The sequence below is a fragment of the Rhinichthys klamathensis genome, unplaced genomic scaffold (assembly GCF_029890125.1).
Source record: "Rhinichthys klamathensis goyatoka isolate OS25496 unplaced genomic scaffold, OSU_Roscu_1.1 h1tg000846l_1, whole genome shotgun sequence".
In the NCBI taxonomy this organism is placed as follows: Eukaryota; Metazoa; Chordata; class Actinopteri; order Cypriniformes; family Leuciscidae; genus Rhinichthys; species Rhinichthys klamathensis.
Genome location: NW_026607220.1, coordinates 335,554 through 346,844, shown reverse-complemented (window position 1 = coordinate 346,844; position 11,291 = coordinate 335,554).

Genomic DNA, 11,291 nt, shown 5'->3' with positions numbered 1-11,291 from the left:
TTACATCCGGCAGTGTTCCACTCTTAGAGAGTTTAAAGGGTTAGTTCACCCAAAAATGAAAATTCTGTCAGTAATTACTCACCCTCATGTTGTTCCAACCCCGTAAGACTTTCGTTCATCTCTGGAACACAAATTAAGATATTTTTGATTAAATCTGAGAGCTGGATCACTCCTCCATAGGCTTCTTAAGGGATCTAAACTGGCCGGCCCAAAAGTTATGAAAGACATCGTTAAAATAGTCCGAGTGACTACAGTGGCTCAATCTTAAGTTTATCAAGCGAAGAGAATACTTTTTGTGCGCAAAAAACAAACAAAAATAACGACTTTATTCAACTATTCATTTCCTTCTTTGTGGGCCTCGTGATTTCACGTAGTGAAACTACGCAAAGCTTCTAGGTTGCCTACGTGTGACGTGCAACCTAGAAGCTTTGCGTAGTTTCACTACGTGAAATCTCGAGGCCCACAGAGAAGGAAATAAATAGTTGAATAAAGTCGTTATTTTTGTTTGTTTTTTGCGCACAAGAATTTTCATTTTTGGGTGAACTAACCCTTTAAACGACATTTAAAATCTTATTTCTTTATAGCATTTGATCATACATGAGGTTGTGGTATAACGGGTTTTTATTTATGCCTCGTTGATTTTCTGTTTTTTATCTGTGTTGTAATGATATAGAATTTGAATGTGATTTTATGACTATTTTGCTTTGTCCCATGCACTGTGGTCAACTGTTGTTGTATTAATATGTGCTTTATAAATAAATTGAACATTGAACATGAATGAGACCAGTGATTGTAATTAAAGTATCACGATATTGTGGGAAAAGAAGTGTGGTTTACAGGGGACAATGAAATCCTTGTAAGCAATGTGACACTGTAAGAGATGCTTGTGCAGATCATAGTTAATGGTTGATTGCACATGTGTGTTGATGCATGCACTCCGTAAAATGGGGAATAGGTGCTCTAGGGGCATGTGGAGAGATTTGGGACCTCTGTAAAAACTGTTGGCCTGATTAAGTCAATCCTTGGTCAATCAAGTCAATTCACACACACACACACACACACACACACACACACACACACACACACACACACACACACACACACACACACACACACACACACACGCACGCACGCACGCACGCACGCACGCACGCACGCACGCACGCACGCACACACACGCACACTTAGGTGCAAGAATGAAGACTGCATGCTCCACTGGCTTTGAGATAGAGAGATGGAAGGAGTGACGAGAGGAGAGAGAGGCATGGGAATAAAACGATAGTGAAAGATTCAGGATAGAGAATGAAAACTTTACATTTACATTCCTGTGCTCTCAAACCCACATGTGCATGAATGCCTAGCTCCCACACGTGTAGCTACATAAAAACACAAATATCATAATTGAAAATATAATTTATTTGTAAAGAAAAATACCATTTTATGCAATTATGTCATCATAACTTGAAATCGTGCAAAATTAATTATAGACTACTTACCTACATGTCTAATAAGAGTTGTAAATGAAATTGTCCCTAATAGTATAAGCCAGGAGATAAAATCATGAAAACAGGTAGATGTTTTAAAAAATTACTTAAATAATTAAATGGGATTAAATTAATTAAAAACTTAAAATGTGAGCTATTTATTTGTAAAATACACCCTGCAGGGGGAAAATAAAACTAGATCCAGCTTAGCTGGCTTAAGCAGGTCTTCAGCCTGGTCAAGCTGGTGGACAGCTGGTCTCTTAACTTGACCAGCTGAAATGTGCCCAAGAGCCCTCTAAAACCAGATAACAGACCATGCTGGGAGACCAGCTAAGAACAGCAAACCAGCATAGGCTGCTTTTAGCTGGTTTCTTTTCAGCAGAACTAACAGATCAAGCCAATAAATGCCTGAGATTGTACCTCTGTCTACACAGCTTGTTCTTGTGTTTAATGAAGTTAACTTTAATTTCACTTGAATTTAATCACATTTGATTCATTAGTCAAGGCCATAAAGAAGACATTGCAGAAGCGTACGCTGTTTCACTGTGAAGTCTATAATATCAGAAGGGAATATTCTCTCATGCAAACAGACCACAGGGTAGGAATGAGATCTGAGAGATCCGTTAATGAGGTGAGGCAGACCAGCACTCCTGTGTGGACATGACGAGATGTCTCCACTAACTCACTGTGTGTATAGTAACAGTAATACGCTCTGGTCTTTCATTAGTTTGGTATGAATACTGAGCTTGATGATCTGAGTACAGCAGGAGAGGGGGAGAGGCAGAGAGAGAGACCAAGATCACTAAACTTAAGAATAATTGCAAATATCAAAGTACCAATGCTTTTAAACTACAAGAACATTAAAGCTAGAACTTTACCAAAACTAATAGGTCTACTGCTGAGACATTTTAGTTATTTAACAACTCTTTATTTTGTCTTATCCTTTAGTTGGCTGTTTAGTGAAATGTCCCCATATAAGGAACAGCAACAAAAACAACAACAAAAATATGGGTAGAAAAAGACTATAATGAAAAGCTACTGACTCAAGCTGCTGTGTGCCATGAGAAAACAGTTCCAGTCAGGATTAGACATCCATAAGTTCTCTAACAAGTCAAATGATAGGCTCATTAAGCTCATACATCACAGACATACATAACAAATTCCATTTCACTTCACTTCCTCACCCACTGCTCTGAAATGAGATATAGCACTGCTGCCGAGTTCAGCCTGTATCAGTTCAGTTCTGCTTTGTTAACTTTAGAACTGCTGAAACTGGTGTTACTGAATCTAGATTACATGAGCACCCCGTTGAGTTTGGCACTGAATTCATTGTATATGGTGTGTTTCTCGTGTACATTCTGAATTATTGGAGCTTCAGACCCGAGGCAGTATCTGCCTCAATAAAACAATTGATAAAGTTCACCAATAAAACTGATTTGCAATAGCTAACTGAACTGCTGACAAAGCAAATAGCTTTTTCCCTCAGTTTCTTTTTCTGGCTTTTTCTGATGTTTATCAATGTTATAAAATCTCTACAAAGTAACCCTGTAAATTAACTTTATGTGGTTGACCTAGAGCAAAACTGTAAACTGAAAGAGTCACTAGACTAAAAAATGCGATAATCACCACTAGTTCCCTTTCGTTCGGGAACTCCTACGTCTCGTCGGAGGAGTTTCCAACGAATTGGAATCACGCTAGGGAGACCAATTGCCTTCGAGTGAACTAAAACGAGCCAATGAACATTGGCATGCAGGACTTGCATTCCGCGCCCCGCCTGCCAGTGCGGGTATAAAGCGGAAGCGAGCGCACACACATATGCTTTTTGCTTCGGAGCCGACCGGTTGTGTCCTCTGAGTGGATGAGCTTCAAGATTGCGATTATCTTCACGCTCAACGAGTCTGCTGTTTCCTAACGACCTCTCTGTGTTGGTGTGACGGTGCTTCAGCGATTTTCGCATCGCCCGGGTGCCAGCTGTTGCTTCACGCGATCTGCTTTTTGTCAAAAAGCTGTTGTCACAGCTGGTATTCGGTTGTCACAGCTGTCACAGCTGGTATTCGGAGTGCACACAGCACTGTGTGCTTCAGCACAATAAGAGAGCGTTTTTCTGTGGAAAGAGCAACACAGGTGTAGATCGCGTCCTTTTCAGGATGACGTTTTACCCGTGTGTTTCTGGATGCGGTCAACTTCTGCCTCCGGCTGATGGTCATGATCGCTACCTCTCGTGCTTGGGCCTCGCGCATGCTGAGGCAGCGTTCGTGAACGAGTCATGTTCTCACTGTGGGAACATGACCGTCGCGGTGCTGAGACTGACACTGCGAACCCTCAAAAGAGGGGGAGTCCCTTTAGAGATTCCCCGATCTAGTTCTTCTTCTGGTTCACTCCAGAAAAAGGTTACTTCGGCTAATCCCATTGGTGGTCTGAGGGTTACAGTGAGGAATGACCCACCGGGTGAAAGACCCCCGCGGGCTTCCCACTCCTCTGCATCGCTGCCATTGGAGCCTCTGGAGAAGCGCGCTGGGCCATCTTGTGTGGTCCCAGTCGTTTCCTTCGGGGCTCCGCCGGAGGACCAGATGTTGTTCGCTGCATCGGAGGGAGAGCGGTCATCTTCTGGGGATGACGACTCGGCTGCGCTGCCCCCTTCGGGTGTGGTAGTGTTGTCAGAGCCAGCCCGGGCGGCCGAAAGTGTCGGGGTCGTGTGGAACCCTCCACCGCGTGGAACCCTCCATCGGCTCGACGATTGGTTTCTCGGGGCGGCCCGTGCTGGTTCTCAGCGCTCCGCCCCGGTTCCTTTCTTTCCGGAGGTGCATGAGGAGGTGACGAGATCGTGGACGACCAGACACAGGTCGACTCCCTCCTCCTCCCTCACCACTCTCGATGGCGGGGCAGTGAAGGGATACGAAGGCATCTCCCCTCAGTGGAACGGTCTGTGGCGATGCAATTGTGTCCCAAGACCACGTCCACCTGGCCGGGTAACCCTTCGCTCCCCTCCCGCGCATGTAGGTTCTCTTCCAGTCTGACTGGAAAGGCTTACAGTGCGTGTGGAGAAGCTGCTTCTGCCCTGCATGCCATGGCGCTCCTCCAGGTCCACCAGGCCAAGGCGCTCTGTGACATGCAGGAGAGTGGTACCGACCCAGGGGTGCTCCAAGAGCTGCGTACGGCGACGGACCTCGCCCTACGGGCGACGAAAGTCACCGCACGTTCCCTGGGCCGGGCGATGTCCACTCTTGTAGTCCAGGAGCGACACCTGTGGCTCACCCTGGCCGATATGAGGGAGTCGGACAAGAGTAGGTTCCTGAACTCCATCCTATCCCAGGGTGGCCTTTTCGGCGACGCGGTGGAGAGCTACGCCCAACAGTACTCCGCCGCCCAGAAGCAGTCGGAGGTCATCAAGCACATCATGCCCCGGAGACTGTGGCTGCCCTGTCCCCGTCGGCTGCGCCTCTGGCTGCTAGTCGCCGAGGGCACCCTTCTGCCGCCGCCTCCGCCCCTGCCCAGCCTAAGCAGCAGCTAGCAAAGCAGCAGGGTGCCGGCCACAAGAGAGGTGCCCAGCCCGGTCGGAGTTCGTCTAAGCCCCCCAGTAAGAGGAGAGGTAAGCGACCCTGAGACGGGCGACCCAGAGGATGTGATGGCTGCTCTTTGGGAGGGTGCCTCTGAACCTCTCCTTGCCGGGTGAGGAGGGCCGGGTGGAGAATCTTCTTTTTCCTTTTGTTTCTGTTCCGCCGCTGGCCAGTTGGTCAGTGGTACCCAAATTTTCAATAAAAGAGCAGTTTCTACTTCCTCTGGGTCACTCACGGTCGGGACTGGCAGTCCAGGTCGACGCTCAATTTCCTCGGCACTCCCAGTCTCCTCCGTCCAAGAGGGCCAGAATGACAGTGTGCGCCGCCACGTTGCCTCGCCGCTCTCATTCCCCTCGCCCCAGCGCTCAGATGTCAGTGACGCCGCTATGCCCTCGTCACTCTCGTCTCTCGCTGGGCAAGGAGGCGCGGAAACCAGGACTCGACGCCCCCGGGCCTCGCTCCTCATTTCCCCTCCTTCCTTCACCTCGGGACAGCCAGCAGCAGAACGCCTCCGGGCCTTCCCTGCTGTCTGCCCCCCGGTGGAAGCAGGTAGGTGTTGCCCCGCATACCCAGACCCCTCGGCCGCAGTAATGCCTCCGGAGTCCGGTCCTTGCCTTCCACCTCGCTGCCCCTCCGTGGGTACGCCGGTGGTCCGGGTCGGCTCGTTGGTACGGTCTCTCGAAACCTGGCTAGCGCTTCCGAGGCCGTCCGGCTGGCTCATCCGTATCATCTGGCTCGGCTATGCAATTCAGTTTGCCCGTCGGCCCCCCAAGTACAGGGGCATCCGCTTCACCCAAGTGCAGAGCGTCGATGCCCCTGTCTTGAGGAAAGAGATCGACGCCCTGCTGGCGAAGGACGAGATGAGGTCTGGGTTCTACAGCCCTTACTTCATTGTACCTAAGAAAAGCAGTGGGTTACGGCCGATCCTGGACCTGCGAGTTTTGAATCGGGCACTACACAAGCTCCCGTTCAAAATGCTCACGCAGAAGTGCATCTTTGAATGCATCCGTCCCCAGGATTGGTTAGCAGCGATCGACCTGAAGGACGCGTACTTTCATGTCTCCATTCTTCCTCGACACAGACCGTTTCTTCGGTTTGCGTTCGAGGGTCGAGCATATCAATACAAGGTCCTACCCTTCGGCTTGGCCCTGTCTCCCCATGTCTTCACGAAAGTTGTGGAGGCGGCCATTGTTCCCATTAGAGAACATGGCGTTCGCATTCTCAACTATCTCGACGACTGGCTTATAATAGCTCACTCGCGAGATCTGTTGTGCGAACACAGGGACTTAGTGCTTCGGCACCTCAGCCGTTTGGGGCTTCAGGTCAACTGGGACAAGAGCAAACTCTGCCCCATGCAGAGGATCTCTTATCTCGGTATGGAGTTGGACTCGGTCGGTCAGACTGCGCGCCTCACCGAGGAGCGCGTCCAGTCAGTGCTCAGCTGCCTCAAGTCTTTTCAAGGCAGGTCAGCGGTCTCACTGAAACAGTTTCAGAGGCTCCTGAGGCAGCCGCAGTAACGCCGCTCGGCCTGCTGCATATGAGACCGCTTCAGCGCTGGCTTCACGATCGAGTCCCGAGATGGGCGTGGCAGAGCGGCATGTTCCGGTTCAACATTACCCCGCACTGTCGCCAAACCTTCAGTCCTTGGTCGGACCCTGCTTTTCTACGGGCCGGAGTGCCCTTAGTCCAGGCATGCTGTGGTTTTCACAGATGCCTCTGCCAACGGATGGGGGGCCACATACAACGGGCATGCAGTTTCAGGTCTGTGGACGGGGCCTCAACTGCATTGGCACATCAACTGCCTAGAGTTGCAAGCAGTACGCTTGGCCTTGTGCCGCCTCAAGGGGCTGCTTCTTCACAAGCATGTACTGGTCCATACGGACAGTATTGGCCCAACCGGACCTGGTTCCCAGAACTCATGCTCCTCGCGACAGCACCTCCTTGGCCCATTCCTCTGAGGAAGGACCTGTTTCTCAGAGACGGGGCACTCTATGGCACCCGAGTCCAGACCTCTGGAGACTCCATGTCTGGTGGTGACTCCACCCCCGAACTTGCCCGATCAGAGTCGTGCTTTCCTTCCTGCAAGATGGGTTGGAGCGAAGGCTGTCTCCCTCCACCCTCAAAGTGTATGTTGCCGCAATAGCCGCTCATCACGATGCAGTAGAAGGTAAGTCATTAGGAAAGCATGACCTGGTCATCAGATTCCTTAAGAGGCTAAATCCGCCTTGTAATCCGCACCCCTTACCCTCTTGGGACCTAACTCTAGTGCTCAGAGCACTCCAGAGGCCCCCTTTTGAGCCCTTACCTACGTTTGAGTTAAATATCCTGTCTATGAAGACAGCTCTCCTGTTGGCTTTGGCTTCTTTCAAGAGGGTAGGGGATCTGCAGGCATTTTCGGTTGACGAATCGTGCCTGGAGTTTGGACCGGATCTTTCTCACGTTGTTCTGAGACCCCGTTTCGGATATGTGCCCAAGGTTCCTACCACTCTGTTTGTAGATCAGGTAGTGAACCTGCAAGTACTGCCCCCGGAGGATGCAGACCCAGCCCTAGCTTTCCTCTGTCCCATCCACGCTCTGCGTTGTTACGTGGACAGAACACAAAGCTTCAGGACCTCAGATCAGCCCTTCGTCTGTTACGGAGGCCAGCAGAAGGGGAAGGTTGTCTCCAAGCAGAGGTTAGCCCACTGGTTAGTGGATGCTATCGTCCAGGCTTATGAGTCCCAGGACGTGCCTTGCCCACCTAGGTTGGTGGCACACTCCTCCTGCGCTGGCGCAAGGCGTCTCGCTGACAGACATCTGTAGAGCTGCGGGCTGGGCGACACCTAACACGTTCGCTAGATTTTATAGCCTCCGTGTTGAACCTGTTTCCTCCCGTGTACTCGCTACGGCCAGTAGTGCGAGGAATTAGGTAATGTCGGCTTGCTATGCCATTCCCACCACATGGGCCGGATACGTGCGTCTTTCTGCTCCGTTGGTTCCCAAACATACGGTTAACCTCATGACTTCCTTCATCACCCCTCCGGCACCAGGCGAGGCGGGTCGCCCGGCGCCAGGTCTATTACTTCTAGTAGAGTTGTTATTAGACTGATTGACCTTAGAGTGGTCCCTACGGCGACCCATTTTTTCCACATTCCTGCTACCCTCCGGGTTAGCTCCGTGTCTTTCCCTCGATAGACCTGTTCTGTCGTCCCTGCTGAGTACGCTCCCACCCCTCGGGCTGGGACTACCTCAGGGACTGCCATATGTTTCACTGCCCCACGGGTTAGTATATATGTGTATTCCAGTGCCTCCCTTTGGGCGGGCAGGGACTCCGCAGCGTTCCCTCCTACGGGTTGGGCACGCTTCCCCAGTGTTATCCAAATCCACTGAGCGGGTCTTGCGGAACAGCAGTGTGATTCTTCCAAGCTAGCTCCCGCCGTAAAGAAAACTAAGAAACTGCTTAGGCGGGAAGGTAAGCTGGGCGGTGAAAGGGGCCAGCACCATGGCATTTTATTAGGGATCCCAATTCCTTGGAAACTCCTAGGAGTTCCCGAACGAAAGGGAACGTCTCGGTTATGTATGGTAACCCTCGGACACCGTCCGGCTCCTCAGCGAAAAGCATATGTGTGTGCGCTCGCTTCCGCTTTTTACCCGCACTAGCAGGCGGGGCGCGGAATGCAAGTCCTTCATGCCAATGTTCATTGGCTCGTTTTAGTTCACTCGAAGGCAATTGGTCTCCCTAGCGGGATCCCAATTCGTTGGAAACTCCTCCGACGAGACGTCTCCATTCCCTCCTCAGGGAACGAGGGTTACCATACGTAACCGAGACGTTTTTGATAATGACACCTCTCTCTCTCATAGTCTCATTGGAGTAAATCAGATTAATTGATAATCTTTGAAGTGATAGAAGAACTACTGTTTATGCCCCTTTATACCACACCTCTTTACTTGGGAAAGAGAGATGAAAAACTGAAAATTAATGAATGAATAAACCAGAGTCAGATGACTTACAGACTACACACCCTCAGGACTAATACAGGGGAGGACCCTTAATCCTAACCTAATAGCTAGCGAGTCAAATTAGTAAAACTAAAACCTTTTCATATACAAATGGCATAAGTCTGAAGATGGCAATATTAGGAAAACACTTCCAGACAATTAGTTTCCTCCAATTAGTTTTGCCATGGATCTGGCTGTAGTTTGCATGCTATGAGAATGAGCTGTCCTTCCTGCTTCTGGAATACGAACATAACACGCATTCATGCATGCACACACTTGTGTTCTCATTTGAATACAGAGAAAGATCAGCATCACATACAGCCACAGACTTCTACATCTCACCCTCTTCTGCTTCCCTCTATCCTCTCCCTCCACTTTTTATATTTCCACCCATTTACGTTATTATATAACACTCTCAGTGGCTCTAAGTGCAGTGTGTTCTCTCTGTTTAAGAGGTGCATGTTTGTATTAGGATCATTATTCACCACCAAAAGACAAGAGAGGTACCAGAGCAAGTAATTAGATGTGTAAGAGAAAGGAATGTGTGTGTGTGTGTGTGTGTGTGTGTGAGAGAGATAAATAATTAAACTAATCAAAAACAAAGCAGTTATATCTAAATGGAAAGTTAAGCTAATGTAATGCAATGATGAGCATCCGTTTTCCGATGAACAAGAACACAGTTAAGTGTCTAAGGACATGCAAAACATCCTTTCAGCTGCTTTTTATAGTGATCACTTCCTGGCAGCAAAAAAACAACCAAAATTGTTTTTAAAAGCCATAAAGCTGAAATTGTGACCCCTTTCATACTCTTCAGTTGAGCATATAACATTCCAGTACACCGTAGGAGAAGATATAATTATGCAAATATACTCTTAAAAAAGGTGTTTTGGATGGCAAATGGTCCTTGCTGGAACCATTACAGCTCAGAGAACCCTACGCAAATACGGTTCTTCACAGCTCTCAGGGGTTCTTGGCAACACAAACATGGTTCTAAGCCTCTTTAGAGGGTCCTTGTTCAACAACAACAAAAAAGATTGAATTGTTTCTTTGATCAATTACAACATCGGGTAAGTGAAACTGTTATTTTTTGTTGACTTCCCTTTGACTTTATTCTATTTGACACGTCCCTTTGCTCTGGTTATGTTCAATAATGTGACATAAAATAATAACAGTGAGATTAATAATATAACAATAACATAATAATAATATTTTCTCTCTTCCCTGTCTGATTTCTTTGAAAAGGTCTTGTATCTTAATAATTTCAAATTAATTTGAAAGACCCTATTATGGTGTCTTTTATTGTGGTTCACAGTCTTCCTAAAGCTAGTATTTTTGTTTGTTTGTTTTGTTATACCAATTGCTTTAAAGGGATAGTTCACACAAAAATAACCATTATGTTATAATTTACTCACCATCATATCATTCCAAAGCGGCATCATTTTGACTGTGCAAGATATTTTGATGAATGTTGGTAACAAAAACCAGAGGTGGACAGTAACAAAGTACATTTACTTGAGTACTGTACACTTTTTGAGTATCTGTACTTTACTTGAGTATTATTTTTTCTGGAAACTTTTTACTTTAAATTCACTACATTTGAAAGACAAATATCGTACTTTTTACTCCACTACAATTCTGTCAATGTCCGTAAGTAGAAAGTAGTGACATTAGTCAGGGGATGATTTTAGTTGCAGGGGTTGCATTTTGGTTGGAAAATAAAGTCATTTTGACGCCAGATTGACGTCAACATCCAACGTCGGAGATTTATGTCAATGTGGCGTTAGATTCTGACATCAACCTGATTTTCATTTTCAACGTTGGGTTTGGTCTTCTAAATTTTGCCATTGTTTTGGAGCACACTAGCTTATAGATAACAGTAAGGCTAACATATTCATACTAAAAGCCAAAAAAGCCTTTAAATAGGGCACTATTTGAGTGAACAGCTTTTTGGGTGTCCGAAACCATTGTGGACGTTATTGAGTGCACTTATTCAATCTCACATTCAATCCCACTACTGGAACTGTGTTCTAGAAATAAATTTGATATTGATATGAGGGTAGGTAGGCAGGCATAAGATTCAGACGCATAAGGTACTGTAAGTATTACATACAACAATAATAAAAATCGGAATTTACAACTTTTACTTGTAACGGAGTAATATTTGATAGTATCTGTACTTTCACTCAAGGAAGTTGTGTACTTTGTCCACCTCTGACCAAAACGTTTTGGTGACCACTGACTTCCACTGACAATAAAAACAATTCTGACACTA